Source organism: Tamandua tetradactyla, assembly GCF_023851605.1.
Source record: "Tamandua tetradactyla isolate mTamTet1 chromosome 1 unlocalized genomic scaffold, mTamTet1.pri SUPER_1_unloc_1, whole genome shotgun sequence".
Taxonomy (NCBI): domain Eukaryota; kingdom Metazoa; phylum Chordata; class Mammalia; order Pilosa; family Myrmecophagidae; genus Tamandua; species Tamandua tetradactyla.
Window position 1 is genome coordinate 852,320 of NW_027518237.1, and position 23,880 is coordinate 876,199.

A 23,880-nucleotide genomic window follows, 5' to 3' on the forward strand; every position below is an offset into this window, starting at 1 on the left:
ATATAAATCATTTTGTGTCTGGCTTATTTTCCTCAGCATTATGTCCTCAGAACTAATTCATTTTGTCATTTGCTTCAGAATGTCATTTCATGATACTGCAGCATAATATTCCATCATAAGTATATAGCACATTTTGTTAATTCACTCATGTGTTGATGGACACTTGGATGGTTTCCATCTTTTGATGACTGTGAATAAATGCTGCTATGAACACTTGTGGGCAAATGTCTGTTTGTGTTCCTGCTTTCAGGTCTTCCAGGTATATATCAAGAAGTGGTATTGCCAAGTAATAGGACAACTCAATATTTAATATCTCTTTTTATTCTTTTTTTAATACATGGGCAGGCATCAGGAATTGAACCCAGGTCCTCTGGCATGGCAGGCAAGCTTTCTTGCCTGCTGAGCCACCATGGCCAGCCTGATATTTAATATCTTAAGGAAACATCAAACTGTCTTTTATAGTGTCTGTACCATTATACATTCATACAAGCAGTGCATAAGTGTCCCAATTTCTCCACATACTCTCTATTTATACTTTCCTGTTTGTTTAATAGCAGCCATTCTAATAAGTGTGAAGTGGTATCTCACTGTAGTCTTGGTCTGGAATTCCTTTATAGCTAATGAAAAATGAGCACTGCTTCTTATGCTTTTTACCCATCTGTATTTGCTCTTCAGAAAGAAATGCTTATTCATATCTTTAGCTCATTTTATAATTGGGTTGTTGGTTCTTTTGTTGTTGAGTTACTATCTTTTCTTTTGTTGCTTGTGCTTTCGGTGTAAAGTTTAGGATGCTAGTTTCTATTAATAGTTCTTGAAGATATTTCCCTATATTTTCATGGTACTGGTTCTTACATTTAAGTGTTTGATATACTTTGATTTAATTTTTGCATAGCATGAAAGTTAAAGATCTTTTTTCTTTCTTTGATTATTGACATCCAGTTCTCCCATGTCATTTATTGACAAGAGTTCAGTGGATTTGGGGGCCTTGCTTCAGATCAGATGACCATGGGTTTGCTGGTCTATTTCTGAGCTCTCAATTCAATTCCATTGATCAATACTTCTATCTTTGTGCTAGCACCATGCTGTTTTTACCACTGTGGCTTCATAATAAGTTTTGAAATCATAAAGTGTTATCCTCCCACTTTATTCTTTTTTAAGAATACTTCTATCTTTTCAGGGTCTCTTTCCCTTTCAGATGAATTTGGTAATTAAGTTTTCAAAGTCATCAAAAATCAGGTTGTTGGAATTTTGGTTTCTACTGCATTGAATCTGTTGATCAATTTGGGTAGAATTGTCATATTACCAACTTTTAACCTTCTTATCCATGAGCAAAGAATGTTTTTCCAGCTGTTTATATCTTCTTTGATTTCTTTTAACAGTATTGTGCAGTTTTCTGTGTCCAACTCCTTTACATCCCTAGTTAAGTTCATTCTTAGATAATTGATTCTATTAATTGTTATTTTGAGTGAAATATTTTCCTTAATTGATTCCTCAATTAGGTCATTGCTTCTATAGGAACATTACTTATTTTTTGCACATTATCTTTATATATCACCACCTTGCTGAATTTAAATATTATCTCAAGTAATTTTGATGTAGAATTCTCAGGATTTTCCAAATATAGCAACAAGTCATCTGCAAATAATGAAAGTTTTACTCCTTCCTTTCCAATTTGGATGCCTTTTGCTTCTTTTTCCTGCCAAATTGCTCTAGCTACAACTTCTAGCACAATGTTGAATAATAGTGGTGACAGAAAGTATCCTTGTTTCATTCAAAATCTTAGGGAAAAGGTTTCAGATTCTTTCCAAATGAGTACAATGTTGGCTATGTGCTTGACATATATACCTTTTACCATATTAAAGAAGTTACCTTTGATTCTTTTTTTTTTCATTTTTAGTCAATGTTTCCAAATGTAAAAAAAAGGTCAAAGATTCTTGCACCAATTATCTCAAATGATACCATGCAAAGTAATTCAAATTGTGTACAACAATCATTTGCCCAACCTCAGTGTTGCTGTTTTATATAGTGTGTAATCAACAGAAAACTGAATGGCATGTGCTTGGTGGAAAATGTCACCTGTTTACAAAACATGCAGGACAGTTTCTACACCTCATGTCTGCAAGTCTTAATTTACAAAAACTTTTTTATTTGGGGGAGACACAAGCGACCGAACAGTTTAGCTGCCCAATTTTATCCGACTGCCACACAAAAAGCACAAATGACAGTCCCAACACTGCAAACTCTGGAGGGCTGAGATAGCAAACATTATTATTTGTGGTAGGTTCAACTGTTAAGCTTGAAAATGTTGGCTTTTTCTCTTAGGAGAAATAAATTTCCTTAGGGCCTTTCCTCTAAATTTGCTAGATTCCAGAAGAATCTTCCACAATTTATAGTGTGACAGGAAATGTATTATGTTGCATTTACATATGCTTGTGTCTCCCCACAAATAAAAATGTTTTTGTAAATTAAGACTTGCAGGCATGAGGTGTAGAAACTGTCCTGCATGTTTTGTAAACAGGTGACATTTTCCACCAAGCACATTCCATTCAGTTTTCTGTTGATTACAGAAATGTATTATGTTGCATTATACAAATAGAAGACCTTGGAACATTGCTAGTTGCATAGACTAAAAAAGATGATTGTTTGCTAAATGGCACTGAAGAAAATCCTGACCCAAGTGGCACTACTTAGTCTAAATGTTTCTGACCAAAGAAAATTATACAACAATATTTATTTGCTAAATTTTTAAGAGATGGTTGATATCAATACTGTACATATTTCACATGTCAAATACATAGTTCAAGAGTTTATAAAATAAAATCATGCATTATTACCTCTAAGAATATCATATACAAAAGAAATCTTCCCAAAATACTTGTAACAGCATTTCAAGTGAAAGCAGTCTTATATACAAAAACAATCCAGTTTCTCTGCTGTGTTAAGAATATAATTTAAAGAATTTTCAGAGATTACTAAAAATAGAAAAAACAAAAAACAAAAAACCTAGCCCATTGACGATTGATACAAAGTGTCAACTGTGGAATTTTAAATGTTTCCTTTTGAAAAAACATCCAGAATACACAGCCTCTGTAAAAAGAAAAATACAAAATTCTGGATGATCATATTTGATCACACTACATAATTTAGAATGAAATTATGTCATTGGCTATTTTCTACTTTACCCATTCCCTTGACAGCATTAATTTGTGAACTAAGGTTTATATTTCAGTTCAGCTGCATTTATGGTACAAGGTCTTATCTCAAAACGTGGCACCAACTTTCCTTAAGTGTAACAGCACTCTATTTTTTTAGTAGCAATTTTTTAAAGGTTAATAATTTTTGGAACAAAATATTTTAACTCTAATTTATACTCTCTAGTAAAATTTTTACAAAAAGCTTGTCTGCACAGAATGATCTTTCCTTTTCCCCCATCCTACATCTTAAAGGTTTTTTTCTCCCATTTGATTGTGACCTGGTGGGGAAAGTACAGGAATTTCAGGAAAGATACCTAGTGTGTTAGAGATGGGATTCTAGATTTTGAGTGATTACAAAGGGAAGTATAAGACAAAATAATTCTTAGTTCAGGATGTTACAGTGCCCCAAAATTAGTTGTATGATAAAAAGTACCTACTGATAATCTATAAAAGATGAGGCATTCTAAGGTATCCTAACAATGTAAGTCTGAACAGTGAACAAGAAAGCCATTTTACTCAATTGTGGCATACCATCACTGCCTGGGCATTTAAGGTTAGACTCCAATCCTGTGGCCATCAGCAAACAGGGAAATTTAACTGAAGAGACGTCACTACATTCAAAAATAAAATGGGTTTTAGAAGCCATTTATTGTGACAGAAATATGGTTCCTAGGTTTACTGTATAGAGAGATCGATAAAGGGAGCTGGTCACTGAGCATGTTAAATCAAATTCCATGAATATAGTTTTCATGAAATTTATTTACTGCATGCAATTTATTAACAATATCTCCCTGAAAATCACTAACTCTGTAGTTATACTTTGTGTTGAACTATTGTTGAGTTATAGGGGAAATAGTTGTATCAGGTAGCTATTGATACCATACCAGTTATGAAAATTAAGACAAACCAGCTGACATTCCTGAAAAGAACAGATTAAATCCTTTGTCAAAACAGTTACTGCACAACACAGAAGTAGCTCAAATCTGGAATTTATCAATTAAAATTGTGATCCTATGAAACAAATTTTGGAATGGATGTATAATTTCTTCAATACTGTTCTAATTTGCTAGCTGCCAGAATGCAATATACCAGAAACAGAATGGCTTTTAACAAGGAGAATTTAATGAGTTGCTAGTTTACAGTTCTAAGGCTGAGAAAATGTCCCAATTAAAACAAGTCTATAGAAATGTCCAATCAAAGGCACCCAGGAAATGATACCTTGGTTCAAGAAGGCCGATGAAGTTCAGGGTTTCTCTCTCAAGTGAGATGGCACATGGTGAACACAGTCAGGGCTTCTCTCTTGACTGGAAGGGCACATGGTGAATACGGCATCACCTTCTAGCTTTCTCTCCTGGCTTCCAGTTTCACGAAGCTCCCCGGGAGGCGTTTTCCTTTTTCATCTCCAAAGGTCACTGGCTGGTGGACTCTCTGTTTCATGATGCTGCAGCATTCTCTGCTCTCTCCGAACCTCTTTCTCCAAAATGTTTCCTCTTTTATAGGATGCCAGTAAACCAATCAAGACCCACTCAAATGGGTGGAGACATGTCATCCCCTAATCCAGTTTAACAACCATTTTGACTAAATCACATCAACCAGGGAGATGATCTCATTACAGTTTCAAATATACAGTATTGAATAGGGATTATTCTACCTTTAAGAAGTGGGATTTATATCAAAACATGGCTTTTTTTTAGGGGGCATACTTCCTTTTCAAACCAGCACAAACACCAATAAGCCTCTTGCCACAGAAGGAGTTGAGTGCATTAATGCTGTGGGAATGAGAAGATAATTTAGGTGGAAAATATACCCACAAGTAAGTTAATCTGACAAAATAAACCAGATTGAATCAAATGGACAAAAAAAGTTATAAAAACCTGTGAAAAAATATGACAACCCAAAATAACATGGGATGGGGGTGGAGGGACCATAGTTAAGGCATCTAAAAAATTCCTCGTGGCTTTGGCTTATTAAAATATTTTTACACTTAAAAAAAATGAAAGCATCTGAAAAACATGCAAATTGTTTGAAAATCCTGTATGGCAAATTCAGACAGTTTGCAAGTGTCATTCAGATATTTGCCAAGGAAAATAAAGAAACCTCTCTCTCCATAAGCTGGCATATGGTGGTCAAGTTCTTCCCAATTCCATCTATTACTGAATGGCAATCCAGAGGTCTGTGCAGCAGTTACAAACAAGGTATTACTATCTGGAAGGGAAGGGACAGTGGAATTTCCATTGGTTGGGGGAAAACCCAGCTTCAGTTTTTCCAGATACTCTGCAGTGCAGGTTTATGAGACTGGAGAACTTTGATTGCATCTTCTACTTTGAACCACTCTCTCTTCCTTCCTATATTAACAGAATCTTCCCAATCTTCTAATATTTCAGTGACTGTAAGAACATAAACATGTGTTCTGTGTTTTCGGTCTTGGTTCTCAAATATGCCCAAGAGTCTGCCTAATTTTCCTTTGACTCCACCCTCTTCATACACCTCCCTCACGGCAGCACCGCCAGGCTCCTCCTCTGGCTCAATCCCTCCTCCCGGGACAGTCCAATGGTCTGGATACCGACTGCTGCTCACAAGCAGCACCTTGTCCTCCTGCTCACTCCGGAAGCACAGACACGCGCCCGCTTCTTGAAGCCCTCGCAGTCATAGTTTCGCCTCTGGTTCGACTTGAACTTCATCCTCGAGGCGGCCTCTCGCTGCTGCTGCTCCCGCCGCCGCTGCGTGGGCCCGGCCGCCGCCACGCCGCCGGGAAGTGGGGGCTAGGATGAGTCGGGGTGCAGGGGCGCGCGAGGGGAGGGGCGGCGGGGCCGGGCTGCCCCCGAGGCAGCGGCCGCTTCGACACCGGGCAGGACACGAACGCCCATCACTGGAGCCCGGGGGCCGAGGTGGGGGCGCCACCTCTGGCCAGGTTTTCGCCGCTCTCAAAGGAGCCCGCCACCCGCTCGCAGCTGCCAGCCGCCGCCGCCGCCGCCGCCACGGTCCGGGAAAGCGAGGAGCGAGGCTCGCACCCGGCGGGGACAGTTGCCGGAACTCGATCCGAGTAGTAGCCGCGCCGCGCCCTACCTTTGATTCTTATCTTTTTTTTTTTTTTTTTTTTTTTTAAAGGAAAGACAGAGAGAAGGAAGGAAGGATAGAAGGAAGGAAGGGAGGAAGAAAGGGAAACATCTTTTAAACATTTTCTTGTTTTATTGTATTTTGTTTCTCCGTTTTTGTTACATGGGCTGGGGCCGGGAATCGAACCGAGGTCCTCCGGCATAGCAGGCAAGCACTTTGCCCGCTGAGCCACCGCGGCCCGCCCCTGATTCTTATCTTTTGAAATGTTTTCATCAGAAGAGAATGTTGAATATTGTCAAATGTTTTTTCAGTTTCAGTTGAGATGATCATGTGACTTTTCCCTTTTGATTTGTTAATGTGCATTCATGTTATACATCCCACTTGATCATGGTGTATAATTATTTTAACGTATTTTTGGATTGGATTTGCTGAAAATTTTTGCATATATGTTCATTAGGGAGATTGGATTGAAGTTTTCCTTTCTTATGGAAACTTCACCCAGTTTTGGTATTAAAGTGATATTAACATCATAAAATGAGTTAGGTAATATTCCTGATGTCTGATTTCAATCTCGCTTTTGTGATTGGTTTATTGAGATCATCTATTTATTCTTAAGTCAGTGTAGCTTGTTAGTGTGTGTGTGTATTAGTTATCTACAGAACCAGCAGGGGTTATCTATAGATATGAGATTTATAAAAGTATCTCATGCAACTGTTGGGATTTAAGTGTCCAAAATCTGTAGGGCAGGACATGAGCAAGCAGCTCCAATGATGGAGCTCAATGAACTCTCAAGAGAGGCTGGCTGGCTGAAGCAAATATGGGATCATCTCTTCTGAATCCTCCTTAAAAGCCTACCAGTGATTAAATTAAGTGTGATTCCTTGCAGAAAATACTCCCCTTAGCTGACTGCAGATATAATCAGCTATGGATGCAAACAACATGCTCATTCGTGGTATTGTCCATGAAATGTCCTCATAGCAACAGATTGGCCAATGCTTGCTTGAATAGACAACTTGACATTATCATCTGTCCAACTTGACACATGAACCTAACCATCACAGTTGACCCCTTGTCAAATTGGCATTATACACATCACCTTAAACCATATGTAATCTCTAAATAGAAAATAATAACAGACACATTTTTCCCAGGCCAAACAATTCTCAACTGTCCTGTATACAACTGGAAACACATTAAATCTCTCCAGAATAGTGTGTAAGTCTTGGGTAAATTTTACTTATTAAAATAAGTATTCTTATTTTTATTACTTAATATTAATTATATTAATATTATTTATTTATTAAGTAATATAATTATCTTAATTATATTACTTCATATTCACTCTTAATCTTTAGATCTTACAATTTAAATACAATAATGAACAAAACAACTTATGTTATATGATAAGGAGATAAAATAGAGAGAAAAACAAAGATACTTGCTTTATGTATTCATACATAGATACTAACTACAAAGCAAGGAAGAATAGTCATACCATTATAGGCCTCACTTCTGTAACTGATCACATGGTTGTAGTTCACGTTTATCACTATCTTCTTCCACTACCCATATCATACTCCCTTTATCCTCAGCAAGCACTTCAGCTGGACATGGCTCTTTGCCTGGTGGAGTAACCCAAATCTTCATTCTTGAAGTTACTGAGCCATTGGTAATCATTGCTGTCTATCCTGGAAGAAGAACTACTTCTTCAGAAACTAAAACCTGTAGACCAGCAGAGCTCAAGTTTGCAGGGATAAGATGCAAAAATTTTCCTGGTGGATCACTGGGGTAATAGTAAGAAGTACAACTCTCTTATCCACCCCCTGATTCCTGAACCCATGAATCCTGACCATGGGAAAAACAGCACCATATATTGGGTGCTGGTACAGAGCATACACAGCCTCCTGTAGAACACTGCTACAAACCTGCAAGGTATTGCTTCCTAGGTTTAACCGTACTTGAGTTTTCAAAAGGCAATTCCATGGTTCTATCAACCTAACTGCCTCAGCACAACACATGGTTTCAATATCTACACTGCCATCATTATGAATCTATAGGTTGCCATTTCATTTTTAAGGATCCCATTCCTTCACAATCAATGCCCTCACTTTAACAGCAGATACCTTGAAATGTTGAGATTTCAGTTTACATTGTAAAGCTCCTACTGTAACAATCTGATTTTCAGAGATCTCAAGTCTGTAGCTACAAATAACATTTTCCTTCAGGGCACTCATAGAAACATTTACATTTTCATTTGGCACTTAAGCTGCAAACTTGAAGCCTTCAGCTCATCCATTTCCCTCACTACTGTATCCAACATACCTAACAATAACCAGGCAAAATCACCATTTCTCTTAATTCCACAAAACCCTGTAAAGGTTTCAAAAACACTTTCACACAGAGCTTTGCCTCATATACATGTAAAATTAACAGAATCTAATGGTAACATTTTGAGTACCTCATTTGCCAACTCACACCATGGACTGTCAGTGCCATCCTATTATGGAAAACAGAGATATTAGTGCCTCTGAGTCTAGTTAGAGTAGTAAACCAATTGTAAATAACCATTTTTAAGATTTCATTTCTCAAGAACCACTCCCAGTTGCAAAGCTGTATTAGTTATGGTTCTCTAGAGAAACAGAACCAACAGGAGATGTCTGTACATATAAGATTTATAAAATTGTCTCACACAACTGTGTGTTTGGAAAACTCCAAAACTTGTAGGGCAGACTGTGACCTGGCAGGTCCAATGAAGTTCCTCAATGAACTCACACAAGAGGCTGGCTGGCTGGCTGGAGCAGAAAGAGGGATTTTTTTCTACTGAATCCTCCTTAAAAGGTTTCCAATCATTAGATTAGGCATCAGTCATTACAGAAGATACTCCCCTTAGCTGACTGTAGATGTAATCAGCTGTGGATGCAACCAATATGCTCATGATATAAGTCCATGAAATGTCTTCACAGCAACAGGTAGGCCAGTGCTTGCTTGACCAGACAACTGGGCACTGTTATCTGGCCAATTTGACACATTAACCTAACCATCACAGTGTTTTTCTGGAAATTTGTTCATTTCATCTAAGTTATCTAGTTTGTTGGCTTGCAGTTGCTCATAGCAACTTCTTATGATTTCTTTTATATCTTCAGGGTCTGTGGTAATGACCTGTCTCTCATTTCTGATTTTGTTTATTTGAATTATCTATTTTTCTTTGTCAGCCTTGATAGTGGTCCAATGATTTAATTAATTTTCTCAAAGAACCAACTTTTAGTTTTATTGATTCTTTCTGTTCTTTTTGTCTCATTCATTTAACCCTGTTTTAATCTTTGTTATTTCTCTTCTACTTGCTTTGGGATTGGTTTGCTTCTTTCCCAAGTTCCTCCAGGTGGGCAGTTAAGTCTTCAAGTTTTGCTCATTCTTCCTTTATAATATAGGTATTAGGGCAATGAATTTCCCTTTTTGCACAGACTTTGCCACCTCCCATAAATTCTGATGTATTGTAATCTCATTTTCATTCATCTCCAGAGAACTACTGATTTCTCTAGCCATTTCTTCTTTCACCCACTGGCTGTTTAAGAATGTGTTATTTAATCTACACATATCTGTGAAAGTTCCATTCATTGGTGATTATCATTTCCAGCTTCATGCCATTGTGATCAGAGAAAGTGCTTTAGATAATTTCAATGTTTAAAAATGTATAAAAAGGACAGGCCATGGTGGCTTAGCAGGCAGAGATTTTGCCTGCTATGCTGGAGGTCCAGGTTTGATTCTCAGTGCCTACCCATGCAAAAAAAATGTATAAAGACCTGTTTTGTATCTTAGCGTATGATCTGTCATAGACAATATTTGTGCTGGTTTGAAAGGATTTATATATATTAGAAAAGCCATGTTTTTATCCTAATCAATTTTGTGGAAGCAACCGTTTCTTCTAATCTCTATTCAGTGCTTAAGGTAGGAAACTTGATCAGGTTATCTCCATGGGATATGACTCAATCAATTGTGGGTATTAAGCTTGATTAGATAGAGATGAGCCTCCACTCATTCTATGTGGATCTTGATTAGTTTACTGGAATATTTTATAAGATGAAGCATTTTGGAGAAAGATTCAGAATTACATAGACATGAGGAGAAGAGTCCACAGACAGTGACCTTTGGAACTGTTGAAAGAAAATACCTCCCAGGGAGCTTCATGAACTAAGAGACCTGAAGAGAAAGCTAACAGATGCTGCCATGTTCATCATGTGTCCATCCAGCTGAGAGAGAAATGTTGACTGCCATTATCCTTCTTGAACAAGGTATCTTTGCCTGGATGCCTTTGATAGGACATTTCTATAGACTTGCTTTAATTTGGATGATTTCACAGTCTTAGAACTGTAAGCTAGCAACTTATTAAATTCCCCTTTTTAAAAGTCATTCTGTTTCTGGTATACTGCATTCTGGCAGCTAGCAAACTAGAACAATGTTTCATGAGCACTAGAGAATAATGTATATCCTAGTGTTTTGGCATGCAATGACATATATATGTCTGTTAGATCTTGTACTTTTGTCAAATTGTTTAAGTTCTCTATTTCCTTGCTGATCCTCTGTCTGGTTGTTCTATCTATAGAGGGTGAGGTATAAAAGCCTTCTACTATTATTATTGAAACATCAATTGTTCCCTTCAATATTGCCAATGTTTGTCTCATACTTTGGAGCTCCTTGAAGTAACAGTGAAATTTTTAATTGCGTGTTGCATCTTTATAAGCCACAGGCTTAATTGGAAAAGTGCTGGTTCCATTTTATTCCACTTTCTTCATGAATGATTCTTGGTGGGGATCAGATATTTGTGTGCAGATGAGGGGAATCACAGCAATGGGATACCTGAATAAAAGATCCTTGCTGTTTTATGGAGTTGGGGCCTGGAGAGGGAAGTGGTAAGAGTGTAAGGAATTGAAATGGACTGAGAAATGACCCTAGGTGAAAAATATGCCACTGAGGTTCTCTCCACTCCCCATATAAAGGTGTCAGCTTTGCCAGGTTTGGGCAAGCAGGGGTCATTTTCCAGTTCCCAAGTGGCCACAGACTGCTCCTCTTCCTCCAATCCAGACCTACTTCAAGAGCAAAAGAATGTCCAAGAAGTTAGGACCAGGCTTCCAATTCATGATGCTGGCCTTCCTTCTGCCCAACAGGACATTCATGGGCTTTTGAAATCCCTCAGTTCCAGGCTGTGTTCACCATCCCAGCCTATAAATCTGGCACACTTCAAAGGAACTGAAGTCAACCAAAGGCCTTACAAGAGTGAAGCTGAACTCCAAGAAAGATAAAACCCTGCAGACATGCCCACATAATGGATTCTGCTTCCTCTTATTCATTCTGGACTGCTGATAGTCAGAAAGCAGCCTCCCACTTCTCCTAGTCCTCCTGAAGTATGGGAGCTCATCCAACTGTCTGTTGGAAGTTCACTTCATCTCAGTGGTTTCGGAATAAGTGTTCCATAACAACCTTCACCCACTGCTTACATTTGAAACATAGGCTGCTGGTATCTCCAGCAACTGGCAGAGCACATAATCAAATCTGAAGTGGGCAAAGTCATGATTAAGAACTTAGCACGTATCCCTTTCTTAAGTGCCAATGATACCCTTAGCAAGGTGGTGTCTAGTGTAAGGATAGATGGCTTTTCTTTGGGAGCAGGTGGCACATTAGAGCAGAAGAAGCTTAGACCATCCCCATTTCAAAGGCTGCTTTAGGGTACTGAGTTAAGAGCTGGAAACATGTAACTTGTGGCCTCTCTGCACCCTGGAACCCTCTGATCAGAGAAAGAGTATGGATGACTTTACATGAGGGTGTTAGAAGTGTCCCTTTAAGGGCAAAGTGTCATAAAAGTGGGACTGAGGTGCAATGTCAGACCTTTTATGTAGGGTTCTAGACAGTACCTGTAGCCCATGAGTTGGCCCTTGAAAGCCCCTCTGGTACACTTACAGGGGCCTTGCCTGCCTTCATCTGTAGTCTCCCCTTTCCTGCCTAAACCTTCAGTGCCTTATTACCATGCAGTTTTTGTTTTCTTCTCTTGTGTGCCCAGCCTTGTACATTTTATGAAGGCCTAACTCCACCTATTTCCATGTTGGATTCTGCTGGCACACTGAAAGATTGGTAGGGCAGGGCTAGTCCCCCCCTAAAATGTCATCTAGGGCCCTAATACAAGCTGTCAGTACTGGCTGCTACTCTTTGGGTGCAGGCATTTGGCAGCCCTTGCACTGCCCTCAGCTTCTCAGACAGCAGGTGTCCTTGTTTAATGTGAAAAATGACTGAACATTCCAGTTCCACCACTGGATATTTGTCAATCCAGAAGTACTCAGGAAGACCACCTTGGAGGGCTTGTGAAGGAGGAAATAGAGACTCCTATTCCCAGATTGCATAATGCCAATGACTTTTACTCCCTGAATGGCCATGTGGCTATTTCTCATCAGTTCATGCATTCTGCTTATCCATCTCCAAAAAAAGTTACCTATGATAGAAGTACCATCCACTGACTGCTGCAAATGTGGTGGAAATACTCCTGCACTCTGGGAAAATTGTTGGAGTACAGCAGAGTCATCTATGAGAATGGGAGCAAAAAAGTAATATCAAAGCTGGTTGGGTACTTCTTTTCTTTGAAACTTGCTTGTATTTTACAGGGGAATTATGGAGTACAGCAAGGGGGTAGGGGGCACCTGACAAAGATTCCTGCTTTCTCTTCATTGAGCTTCCATCTCCCCCCTACCATCACTACTGTCAAGGAAGGACTAAGGTGCCCTCTCCAGGTAGTTCCTCCTTACTGAAAGTTTGAATTGAAATAGACAGCTTCTAGACAAAGGGAAAGAAGCTTATTGGACTCTTCAAGTGCTGACTGTAGGGTGTAGTTTGTGGAGCTACTCTGTTGCAGACATAGTAAACACCTCAATAAAAGGAAGAATATCTCAGAGGAGCTATTCTACACTGCCATGGTCCCATGGGGCAGAGACAAGAGCCACAGAGGATCATTCCAAGATCTGAAATCTAAAGGTATTTTATCTACTAGGTTTCAAACTGGCTTGTGACCGATGATCCCTTTGTTTCTTCCAATTTCTCCATTTTGCAAATAGAGTGACTATTCTATTCTTTTTCCATTATTTTACTTGGGAAAAAGATTACTTCTTTTCTGTATTCCCTGGTCCACATGTGAAAATATAATTTGTTCCCAGGATGGATCATATCCAGTAATGCCTGATTTAGGTAATTTAGATGTATTGGGGTCTCATTGAGCTAATGATGTTTATTTGAGTTTTTGGATTTCAGAGTTGATGCTTTTATAGGTTAAGTCTTTTCCAGATGCAAGGTTGGGATAAGTGTATGCAAATGTGAAATGGACACGAATTTTGGGAGGTCAGAATGCAGATGTAGTGAGTTGCATGTTGTCACCAAAAATTCTTATCCGCTGACAACCTGTTAATAAGAACAATATATGGCAAAGGAAGTGATCATTTTAAATCCAATAGTGGAGCATCCTTGTAACAGAGAGAAAAGAGGTGAAAGACAGAGACCCCTTTGAAGATGTACATTAAAATCTGGGCAAGGAACAACTCACCAGATCCCTCTAACTGTCTGCACTCTGAGAGTTTCAGAGATACTTTCAATGATCACTAAATAGATCAGGGTTTCTTTCATTTACATGTTGTCTAGATTCCATTTCAAGACAAATCTAACAGGTGGCAGTATTCACTTAAGATTTTTTAACTCAAATATAATTTGCATAACATAAAATTCAGCCTTTTAAAGTATACAACTCTGGGTTACTCAATCAGCACCTCTATCAAATCCAAGAACATTTTCATCACCTCAAAGAGAAACTCTACCCATAGCAATTCCTTACCCCCACTTTTTCCCCCTCATCTCCTAATGATCTCTAATCTTTTATCTGTCTTTATGTTTTTACTTACTCAGCACACTTCATGTACTCACAATCACTCCTCCATGGACTTTGTTTCTTGCTTCTTTCATGAAGCATAATATTTTTAGTTTCATCCCTGTTTTAGCAAGTACCAGTACTTTATCACCTTTTTTGCTTGATAATTTTCCACGGTATGATTTACAGCATTTTAAAAATTATTTCTTCAGGTGATTAATATTTTGGTTGTTTGCACATTTTTTGGTGTTATGAATAATGCTACCACTCATATTCTTGCACCAGTTTTATGCAAAAGGATGAATTTACTTTATCATAATATTATTCAAATATTTACATAATAAAATTCGGTATAAAGCCCTTATGTTTATGTCCTTGATATCATCATAATAATCAAGTAAGTTCATGCATTAAAATTATTACATTCAACAAATATTTGTTGATGATTTATTCTGTGTCCAGGGACCCATAGATTCAGTATCCAACAAAAAGACAAACTGAATTCCTGCCTACCCATCTTGCACTAGGCTTCAGTTAGGAGAATAAATGAGTGAAGGAAGAGACACCTATTCTCTTTCTATCTTTGGGTTACTTTTTGTTTATATAGCTTTTCTTTCTTTCATATCCTCAAGTGAGGAATTAGATCACTGATTTTTAGATCTCTTTTCCTCTCTAATCTACACATTCATTACTATAAACTCCCTTCTAAGCACCTCTTTTCAATGTATATTTATCTCAAAATTTATCATATTTATCTTAAAAATGCTTATTTCTCTTGAGATTTTCTGTTTGACCTATGTGTTTTTTCGAAGCATGTTGTTTACTTTCCAGATATATTGGGATTTTCCAGCTCTCATGCTGTTTTACTTTTTGTTTAATTCCACTGTCATCTGAGGGCATACTGTGTATGATTTTCATTCTTTAAAATATGTACAGATGTGTTTTCTGATCCTGGGAATATTTTATAATTTAGTGGGTGCTCCAAATGAGATTGAGAGAAATGCTTCCTCCACTGTTGTTGTAGGAAATATTCTATAAATGTCAATTAAAACCAGTAGATTGATGGTGCTGTCCAGTTCAGCTCTCTCATGATTTTATTCCTGCTGGATATGTCAGTTAATGAGAGAGGAGCAGTGAAGTCTCCAATGCTAACTGTGGATTTGGCTTTTGCTCCTTGCAGTGCTATCCTTTTTTGTCTTAGGCATATTTTTGTTTTCTTGTTAGGTACATACATATCAAGTACTATTGTGTCTTCTTAGAGAATTGATCCCTTTTGTCAATATGTAATATCACTCTTTCTCTTTGATAGTTTTGCTTCATCTGAATTCTGCTTTGTTAAATTCATATAGCTACTCCTGCTTTTTTTGAATTACTGTTTACAGGGTATAGTTATTTCAATTCCTTTATTTTTGTTCTATCTGCATTTATAGTTAAGGTGGATTCTAACATCCCCAAGTAGTTTCAGTGTACAGCAACCACAGTGAACCCAGAGGCTAGTGATAATCCACCACAGGGGGGTGGCTAAGGAACTGAGAGGCAGAAAGCTGGAGTTTGGCACAAAGGCATGGAGCCCATAGGAGTGAGCAAGGGGCTAGGAAATAAACCAGACCATGTTTCTTGGGTGCACCAATCTCACCAGTGCAGCCCCTTGACCAATGACTCACCCCACACCCCACACACCCAAACCCCAAAACCCACTTCCATTCCACACACTCCAGGTGCCCCCACCCAACCAGCCCCCAGTGAACGCACTTGCCCCCCTGCACCCCAAATGCAGCACAGTCCACCTCTCCTGCACCTCTCCCAAGTACTATATCCCCTTCCCTGTTGCCAGCTTATAAAGGCTGTGGCTGCACTAACCTACATACTCGGGCTACCCCTGCTTCCCTGCTCATAGTATTGCACATCCTCATCATGCTCCTCTGAACTCTGCACATCAGTTTATGGCACTTCTAGACCTATGCATGTGCACAGGCCCAAATCACATCATTCAGCTCTGGGAACCTCATTTTATAGCAGAACTAGGACCATGCATGTGCACAGCTGGCATCAGCCACACTTCCCAGTTCTGAGAAAGTGCTGACCTGTGTAATTGGATCGCAACAACACCCAATCCATGAAGGCATAATACCAACCTACTGCCACAGCTCTACATTTGCACACAAAGGGCCCCATGCCTTAGACCAACACACACAAGGGTTATGCCCCCCAGACCAGTGTAACTGCACAGCTGCATCCTCCCTGGACACTGGGTGCCCACATTCACAAGCATCAGCATAAGATCCCCAATGTGAACCTATACCTGCCCTGAAACAAATCACCACACTGAGTGCCCCACATGATACCTTGCTTTCTGCTGTACAAACATCCCACAAACACAAGGTCTTAGGGTACTGAAATAAATCAACTTCCTTAGTAAATCAATCAAGACATTTACATGCCACAAAGACAGTAGATCACTAAGCTTATCATGATGCAGACAGATATACCCCTGCCTAATGACCAAATTAAAATACCTGAGGAGACATACATTGGAACAATTAATTAAAGATGTTGATACAACTCTACTTAATGAAATAAGTGGGATAGCAAATAACATAAGGGAGACCAAAAAGACAGTAGAAGAGCATAAAGAGGAATTTGAAAGTATAAATAGAAAAATAGCAGGTAACACAAGGATTAGTCTGTTGACCAAATAAAATACATACTAGAGGCACACAACATAAGTTTTGAAGAGATGGAAGAAAGAATAAGTGATATAGAGGGCAAGATAACTGACTTTGAAAGCTCACAACAGCAAATGGCAAAAGATGAAACAATTGAATGGAAACTCAGGGAAATGACAGACAAAACAAAATCCACAAATATGAGAATCATTGGTGTCCCAGAAGAAGAAGAGAGGAGTAAAGGGCTAGGGAGAGTATTTGAGGATGTAATGGGGGGAAACTTCCCAACCCTCATAAAGTACATAAATATACAAGTCAAAGAAGCCCAATGAACACCAAACAGAATAAATCCAAATAGGTCTTCCATAAGACACATACTAATCAATCTGTGAAATGTTGAAGAGAAGCAGAAAATCCTGAAAGTGGCAAGAGAAAAGCATACTACATACAAGGGAAACCAAATAAGGTTGAGTTTAGACTACTTAACTAGCACCCTGAAGATGAGAAAGTAGTGGTGTGATATATTTAAGATCTTGAAAGAGAAAGACTTCCAGCCAAGAATCCTGTACCCAGCCAAATTGTCCTTCAAAACTGAGGAAGAGATTAAAATTTTCACAAAGAAGTCCTGAAAGAATTTGTCAACAAGAGATTGGTCTTACAAGAAATACTAAAGGGAATTCTGCTGGCTGAAAAAAAGACAGGAGAAGGAGGTCTGTAGGAGGGTGCCGAATTGAAGAGTACCACAAAGGGTAATTTAAAGAATGCAAAGAGAAACAGGGAAAAATATATAGTTCTGACAAACAAAATAAAAATATAAGTGGTGGAATCAAGCAACCCCTTTTCAGTATTATCTTTGAATGTTAACAGACTAAACTTACCAATTAAAAGATACAGATCAGCAGAATGTATTAAGAAACATAATATAGCTTTATGTTGCTTACAGGAGACTCATCTTAGACACAAGGATACAAAAAGATTGAAAGTGCAAGGATGGAAAAAGATTTCCCATGAAGGTTGTAACCAAAAGAAAGCAGGAGTAGCTACCTAGCTGAAGAGTCAGTTAAAGAAAAAAAATTCCATTCAGAATAACAACTAAAAGAATCAAGTACTTAAGCATGAATTTACTAAGTATGTAAAGTTGTAAACAGAAAACTTGTAAATAGAAAACTACCTAAGACTGCTAAAAGAAATCAAAGGAGATCTACATAGGTGGAAAGACATTCCCTACTCATGGATGGGAAGGCTAAATATAGTTAAGATGTCAATTTTCCTCAAATTGATCTACAGATTCAACAAAGTACCAATCAAAATTCCAACAACCTACTTTGACGATTTGGAAAAGTTAATTACCAAACTCATCTGGAAAGGACAGAGAACCTGAATAGCTAAAAGCATTCTAAAAAAGAATAAAGTGGGATAGACCAAGGGGGCTTATGTATGTGCAGCAGTCATGCCCAGTGTCTGTGACCCAGTGTTCAGAGGTGGATGTGACTCTGATATGCTGCAAGCACTCATGCAATGCACCAATGGCTCTGCTCATCCCAATAATTACATGACATACACCAGTAGCCCTATCAGTGTCTCTCATGGCTCTTGGGGCTTGGGGTCACCAAGAGCAAAGCTAGGTGGGGCCATTCAGGCACTGAGCCTTGTGGGGGTAGAAAAGTGTAGAAAGCTTGGAGACAAGAGAGGTGGTGGTAAGGTTACTACCAGTATCTCTTCACTTCACTCACTTCCAAGTTCCCAGATGTCATCTGCAGATGACAGGGTGGACCTGGGGCAAACAACACTGTTGAATCTGGGCAGATAAGGAGGTCAGGCTGTTCCTCTTCCTCCTCCTTCCCCTGTGCTTGCAGTCAAGGTCCCTGAATGGGATGTCCTGTCTATCCCTAACTGAACATGTGGCTGGTGTTTGAGTGGCTGTGAGGGAGCCCAGAGAGGTGGGCCCTACTGAAAGGGTTGCATCAGTTTTTGGAGTCAATTACTGTCATAAAGGCATCCCCCTGGCATTCAGTGAATCCATCACATTTTACAGATGAGCCACCAGCACTAACAGCTCAAGATCACACATCCCAGCTACAAACATGGGACTCAGAGCCACTGTTTGAACCTGTCACGGACATTCCCGTTTATTGTTAGAGATCTTGTCCTTAGTGATGTGCACTCAGACAGGCAGGCCTCCTCTTTAGGTACCATCATCTTCTCTGCATTTATCCCTGACACACACTCAGGAGGTTTGGTCACTGACCCTATTTTGAATTCAAGGAACTTGAGGCTCTGAACAAAGTTGTCCTGTCTGCTACAGGGTTGTTACATGGTCAACTGTGGGTTTGGCCCAGCTGTGTGTTTGAGTCCAGGTCAACCTGGCCCTGAAGCTGTGCTCTGTACAAATGCCTAGACAGGGTGTCTACTGAGACCACTCTTGTAAATCCAAAAGGTGAGTGTGAATTACAGGAATGAACAGTGCAGAAAAGGGTAGTTCTCAGGTTGTTAAAAGCTTGGAGTACCCCCAGAGTGAAGAAAACTGTAGAAACATAAGACAAAAGTGTCCAGTGGGCATGCTGGGCAGGGCATTTGGAGCAGATCATGCAGGGTGGTGAATGTTGTGCAATGGAGTAATGACTTATTGTTTGTCTGGGAGTGAACAAGGGACCATTATTCTAGACATCCGCAATTCAGAGCTGTAGGAAACTCATTGGTCACACGCCCACCACTTTGTGGCTCCTGAGCATCAGCCAGTGATGAGGCTGGTTGTCATAGGGTCCTCTTTGTACATTTGGGATACTATAGTGACTATCTATCTCCTTCCAGTGTTGGCCTGCTGGCTACTAGCCTGGAGCTGGCTTCCTATGAAAGTAGCCCTGAAGGAGACTTCATAATCCACAGAAGGTTGTGGATGGACCAATGGGATGCTCATGGTCCACCCATACTGACCAGGATGCTAATCTCATTGATGCTGCTGTCCTTGTCTAAGTCATTCCAGAAGATGTAGAATCACCCTCACCCCTTCTGGTTGAAGGGCAGCAGTGAGGAGATGTGATGCAAAATCCTAAAGAATGAATAAGAGCATGCCAGGCAGCAATAAACAAGGTGAAGACCCAGAGGAAAAGATGCTGTTTGAGCCCCAGGAGTTGCATCTGGAGAAGAGGGAGCTGTGGAGGTCAGGAAGAGGAGGTAGAGGATGAACTAATGCCTGATTCTCTTGGAAATACAGTGTGATCAACTCCTGAACTGTAGGGACAAGGAGGTTAGCAGAAGCTGTGGAGCTGCAACCAGCTCTAAGCAGTTTTTAAAGCTTTTTTCTGGAGCTGGGACTTCTTGTCCCTTTTGGTGATTGCAGAAAGGGGAATGCTGACATACAAAACAGAAAGGTTGAGCGAGAGCTGTAAGGGGCAGGGGTTGACAGTCATCTTCTTTTCCTGGCTTCAGGAAACTCTAGGACAAGGATCATATTGATTTTCTCCCAACCACAACCAGAGAGGCAGCCAAGAGCAGACTGACCATGTGGGCTGTAGTCCTGAGGCTCAGAAAAATGTTGTGCTTGAGTTGGTCACTGGGTGAGATATAAGGTCAGCTTTGGTTGTCTGATGGCTGGATGGAAGGATCAGTTTAATATGAGTGCCTCTCCCAGGGATATGGCAAACTCCCCTCTATAAACACTGTAATCTCTTATTTGGGGTCCCTGCTAAGTGCTGTCAATCAACAGTATCCCATTCACCCCAGTTGTCTGAAAGATCATTAAGCATCATGCCATTACACAGAGATATAAAGTGGAGCTTGATCAGTTGATCTAGTCTAATTACAGGTTTGTTCAGGCTGGTCAGCTGCCTGACTGAGCACAGGTTTAACCCTGGGTTTCCCTGAAACTCAGGTAGCCCACATTTGCCTGCCCTGGACCAGGAGCTCACTTGACATACAAAACCTTGTTTTGATCAGCAGGTAATTGGCATTCAAACATTTTCTGGCCAAATGGGATGGGGTCTTCAGCTCCAGAGACAAATGGTAGCTATGGGACAGAATGGAAGCTGTGAGGATGCCAGGGCCACACCTCAGGTCTCCTTTCCCAATCATCACAACAGTTAGCAATATGGTTCCCAAGCTGTCTTCAGTCAACAGATCTGATGTTGACTAAGGGGGCACCAGGGAGAGCTAGCATCTTCTATCACCTGTTTCCTGTCTTGGCTATAACTCTCAGTCTTGCTGAACTACTTCATGGTGCCTCAAATTGCTGGGTGGACACAAGAGCAGCATGACAGCAGACTAATTGGAAATGCAGAATGGCAGAGACTACTTTGTATACCTGGGAACAGAGGGAAGGAAGAGGCTGCTACTGAGGCCTGGGTGGTCTTACTGGGTGGGATGGGCACCACTGGGGGCACTAGTCACTTGCACTCCTATCCAGCCTCTACCTGTTTTCAGAGCTGACTTTAGACATCTTATCTTCTTGGAAGCTGTCCGTCATCCCACATGAAACTCCACCCTCCAAAGAAGCAGACCTGCCCTTCTTCTTTTCATCAAACTCTCCATAAATGTAAGAGGAAGATGCAGGGAGGCTAGTGTTCTCATGCCCAGGGGGTCTCTTATTTCCACCACCCACTCAGTCAGGGTCAGATTCATGTGTCATCTTGGCCAGGTGGTGGTGCCCAGTTGTCTGGTCAGGCAAGTGCTGGCCTGTCTGCTGCTATAAGGACATTTTATGGACTTAAATCATGATCATATTGGCTGCATCCACAGCTGATTGCATTGTACTCAGCTAAGGGGGGCATCTTCTGCAATGAGTGTGCTTAATCTAATCACAAGGAGGCTTTAAAGGAGAACTCAGAAGAGACAGTCACTCTTTCTGCTTCATCCAGCCAGTTTCTCCTGAGAGTTCACTGAGGACCATCATTTGACTTGCCAACTTGTGGCCAGCCCTACAGATCTTGGGCCCTTACATCTCCATAGTTGCCAAGCCAGCCTCTCCTGAGTTTGTTGAGGACCTTAACTGGAGTTGACAGTTTGCATTCTACAGATCTTAGACTTTATAATCCCATAGTTAAATGAGACACTTTTATAAAATTTATATTTACAGATATCTTCTGCTGATTCTGTTTCTCTAGACAATCCTGGATAATACAGCTTGGTACCAAGAGTGGTTATTAAGAAATAGAATTTTAAAAATGGGTTTTTATGATTGGTTTTATGTACTGACTAGACCCAAAGGCACAATGACTCTGTTTCCCATAAATAGAATAACACTGCCAATCAATTGGGTGAGCTGGCAAAAGAGGTAATCAAAATATAACCATTCAATTCTGCAAATTGCTTGCTTACATGGAGCCAGGGTCTGGTAGATATAGTTTTTGACACTTTACAGAGTTTTGTGGAATTAGGAGGTATAGAGACATTGGCTGGTTGTTAGATATGCTGTATGCATTGATGAGAGAAAGGGAGAAGCTGAAGGTTTCAAGTGAGAAAGTTATGTGCTGTCTAATAGACATAGAAGTTTATATGAGTTCCCTGAAGGAAAATCTTATTTCCTGTAGCTGTAGACATGAGAGCTGAAAGTCAGACCAAGATTCTCATTATTAGAGTAGCAATTTTACAATGTAAGCTGAAATTTGAACTTGCATGGTGTCTGCCTTTAAAGTGAAGGCATTGATTGGAAAGGAGTGAGATCCTAAAAATTGGGATAGTGACTTATGAAGGCTGCAGAGAGATCAAGCTGAATCTTTTCTAGATAACCCTGTAATAATCTCCTCTGAGGATGTAGGTGCTCCACCTCTAGTCTGCCCTGAGGAGTTGGCCACCCAATCTCTACTTGAAAGGATTAACCATGGAGTAAGTAATCCTGTTTTAACAGAGGAAACTGCAAATGAAAGTCATGAAACAGTTGGCTTGGAAAATACTTCTAATTCTTTTCATGACCCATCCCTAACATCTCTCATTTCTTCCAGACCTATAATGACTGAAATCCCAAAAGGGCCCAAAATGTGAGGTACAAAGCCCAACCCATTAGGTATACTGTACTCCAAAAGAACTGTATGAGTTTTCCAATTTATATAGATAAAAACCAAGGTAATTTGTGTGGAAATGGAGTTTAAGGATTTAGTATAATGGTAGGAGGAATAAAAAACTGGTTCAGACTCAGCATCAAGGAATTGAGAAAGCCTTCTAAACCAAAAGGGGGAAGAGTGAAATGAGACAAAGTGTCAATGGCTGAGAGATTCCAAACAGAGTCCAGAGGTTATCCTGGAGGTTATTCTTACGCATTAATTAGATATCACCTTGTTATTCAGATGTAATGGAGAGGCTGGAGGGAACTGCCTGAAAATGTAGAGCTGTGTTCTGGTAGCCATGTTTCTTGAGGATGATTGAATAATGATATAATTTTCACAATGTGACTGTGTGATTATGAAAACCTTGTGTCTGATGCTCCTTTTATCTACCTTGTTAACAAATGAGTAGAACATATGGAATAAAAATAAATAATAGGGGGAACAAATGTTAAAATAAATTTAGTTTGAAATACTAGTGATCAATGAAAGGGAGGGGTAAGGGATATGGGAGATATAATCTTTTTTTCTGTTTTCATTTTATTTCTTTTTCTATTGTCTTTTTATTTCTTTTTCTGAACTGATGCAAATGTTCTAAGAAATAATGAATATGCAACTAAGTGATGATATTGTGAATTACTGATTATATATGTTAATGTTTTATTTCATTTATTAATTTTTTAATTAATAAATAAATTGTAACAAACTGCTTCAGGCTGAATTTATTGATATGGGCTCACTAAACACAGATTCTGCATTCAATGTTTTAGCTCAAGGGGTTAACAAAGGCATTAACAGTTTGTTTGTAAGGTTAGCTGAAACATGGATCAAAACGTGGCCAATCAACGTGGGACAGAAATCCTAGAATGAGCTGAGACTCAGCATCAAGGTACTGAGAAAAGCTTCTTGGCCAAAAGAGGGAAAGGTGAAATGAGACAAAATAAAATGTCAATGGCTGAGAGATTCCAATCGGAGTTGAGAGATTATCCTGGATGCCATTCTTAAGCATTAAATAGATATCACCTTGTTAGTCA

The 23,880-nt window shown here is 39.6% G+C and overlaps 1 pseudogene; it reads right to left on the reverse strand.

Moving 5' to 3' along the window:
• Nucleotides 1-5,178: 5,178 nt before the first annotated feature.
• On the reverse strand, nt 5,179-5,875 carry LOC143672677 (diphosphoinositol polyphosphate phosphohydrolase 2 pseudogene; annotated as a pseudogene).
• Nucleotides 5,876-23,880: the final 18,005 nt, after the last annotated feature.